We start from the raw sequence: 3,247 nt of genomic DNA, 5'->3' as shown, positions 1-3,247 counted from the left end.
TTGGAATCGTCTCAACCTACATAATTCTTATAGAAATAGTAGTGTCTCAACCTAACACTGATAGACCTAACAACATATCAACCTGTGATGTGATAAAAACGTACACAACACTCACAAAAATATATTGGAATAATCTATTCTAAATTTTTTATTTCTTCTTTTGTTAGGGGGACCAGTCCATCCTATAATCAAAGGTGATCATAAACACCATCAATCTATTTCTTAAGTTTATTCAATTCCTTATGCAATGTGAAGCCACGACAAATTAGATAGAGGATCACAACCACATGGTCAACGTGAATGTTTATTGCGAATCAGAGGTTTGTAACCTTGGAAAATCTGCAAGAAAATTGCAAATGAATGTTCACAAGAATTTGTGGGTTGTTTCACTTTGAAACAATGTTAGAGAGATTGATGGACGAGGAGAATAAAATTTCCGCTATGGAAAAGAGAAGGACAATGAAACATATGTTGGTGAGGGAAATGGCCTGGTATAGGTCTGTACCCTAACAAATAGGAATTAATTGCGAAGGAGTTACAAAGAGTAGGAAGAATGCCTAAACATTGATACCTATGGCTCCGATACCATGTTAGGCCATGATGGTAACTCCCAAACTGAAAATTAATTTCATTAGTATAAACAAGATTATGTAACATGAGGAGGTGTGACATTTGGGATTCATATTCGAAGGTTGCTTCCTATTTTAGCTCTTCATTTACCTACGTTTACGTATTTACAATTTTCTCACTTAATCCTTGAGGATTAGTTGTCTAACATAAAATAGGTTCATATTATAATTTAATCATTTTATTATTTAGATAAAAATATATTGTGTTTTTCTAAAAAAAAATGAATAACTTACCAACTTAACAAGAATTGTAAGTTCAAACTGAGAACTCTTACCCTTATAACATATATTTTTATGTCAAAAGCACCATAATCAACCCCTAGATTAAAAAATGGTGCTACTACTAACACCCATAAGGTTAAAATTACAATATTTTTCAAGCACGACCTTAAAATACCACATCATTAATATAAAAAATCTTAAAATCAACATCTTAAAAAAAATGATGCTACTAGGATAGACTTTTCTTAAAATCAACATCTTAAAAAAAATGATGCTACTAGGATAGACTCTTTTTTTTTTTTTTTTGGAAAAATTGAAACTTGTTCAAAACCATATCGTTAACAATTGATATCACTGAAAGAAAAATATTAAAACTAACCACCAAATCAAAAAATAGTTCTAACGATAACACTAAAATTTTCAAAAAATAAAACTTTAAAACTATTTAAATCATGGTATAAATATCATCACAATTGTAAATAAAATCATAAAATTAACTGTGGCATGTACACTCATTTGGTTAGTTTATTACTCTAAGCACAATACAATACATAATGAATATATAGAGATTTACACATGTTAAGATTGATGTATTACTTCCAATTTCGATAGAGATCTACACATGTTAAGATTGATTAGTGCCGAACCATACTCAATTTGGTTTCCCTTAAGACAAACATGGAGCCTTATTCAATTTTTTTAATCAATGATTACCTTAGCTCTCTAGTTTTCACACAAACATAGTACTCTATATTGTTAACAGAGTAGATACGTTAACACTTAAAAAAAAAATAAGGGAAATATTAAAGAATTTTATAATATTTAAGTGGAAAGATGAAAATCTTAATTATGTTGACAGAATGTCTATTTTAAATAGGGATTCAGTTTTTTTTTTTTTTTTTTAATTCTATGATAGGTAAGATTTAATAAAGAAGGTATATTTTTGGTCAGTTTACACATAAAAGAGTCCTATAAACTATAATTATAGCTTAATCAATTTTTTCTAATTATTTTATTTCAATTATTTCAACAATAACATATATGCTATACATAACTATAGTTTTTTATAGAAAAGTAAGATTAAAGAACTTTCATTTGATTATTGGAAGATACAATTTAACATCAATAATATTTTTATTAACATTAATCAACTATTTAATTTATATGGATAAACTAATTTTGATGTATTTGAATGGAAAAGAGAAAACTAAAATAAAAACAAACAATTTTTAGTTTTATAGATATCAGTCTTTTGGATTAATCACATCGTTAGGATTTGGTCGACATTTCGAACCAACTAATGTGGTTCATCCTCAGGACAAGGTGAGAAATCGATCGATCAGAGTGAATAAATATAAGGGATGTATCATTGCCCAGAGTTAGTTGTTTGAAAAATAGTCGTTAATTAGTTGAATTGTTTAATAATTTAGTTGGAAGCTAGTTGTTATATAGTAGTTAAATATTTATTATTTATTAAAATTTTATTATTCTATGTTATCTAGAATAATTAATTGTTTGTTAGGGTTTGACTAATATAATGGTCCAAATATGAGACCATTAGATTTTTTTATTTTTTTTCTAAGTAATATTGATCTATTGATATGGTACAAAAAAGGTTACAGAGAGGCCTGGACTCAGAGTTGTTGATCATCTGTCATCGAAAAAAAATTGAGACTGTTTGTTTTGGACTGCCCCAGCATAGGGGAAACTAGTCCCAGAAGCCTTCAAGACTACCCCCATGACGGGGGAAACCAACCCATTGAACCAGAAAAAACTATAGTCGAGTAGACCTTGGTTTTCCTGAAAAACAAAGAGAGAATGGATTTCTAGAACCAAAAGACAGAGACATATCCACCTGGCAAAGACTCAACCAGAAGGCTGAGACACATCCATAACCACAAAACCACAAAACAGTGAGACACATCCACCTGGAAGCAGGACGCATTTACAAGAGGCCACGTGTTAAGCCGGTGGCTCCTTCGGAGCTGGCTCCTCCTCAATCCGGTAGGAAAATTGATATCAGTCGTCATCCTCTTTAGACACGCCTCGATCCTGAGCTGGTGGAACCTCCTCAGTGCTTCCTGTGTCCATCTGCCTCTCACAAGTGTTGTTCTTCCTGCTGCCTGATGCTTTCGTGACATTATGCTTGTCATCCTCAGCTAAAGAGTCGCCAACTTTAGCCTTGCCATGCAGAGCCTTTCTGCTTTCAACTTGTTGCTTGTTGCCCGTGATGCTGATCCCTCGGCTACCAGGCACCTCCATGCTCTGCTTGTCCCTGTGAATAAACATAGGAGCTTGCATCTTAGACTCTTCCTTGAAGGAAATTGTGGCAGTCACAGTGATAATAGGCCTATTTAAGGAACTACGGAAGCGAAATTGAGTGCTGTGAGGGGAGG

This window comes from Pinus tabuliformis, chromosome 2_1, assembly GCF_031772625.1.
Source record: "Pinus tabuliformis cultivar Carrire ecotype Pingquan chromosome 2_1, CPIR1, whole genome shotgun sequence".
Classification (NCBI taxonomy): domain Eukaryota; kingdom Viridiplantae; phylum Streptophyta; class Pinopsida; order Pinales; family Pinaceae; genus Pinus; species Pinus tabuliformis.
This window is presented reverse-complemented; position numbering follows the sequence as displayed.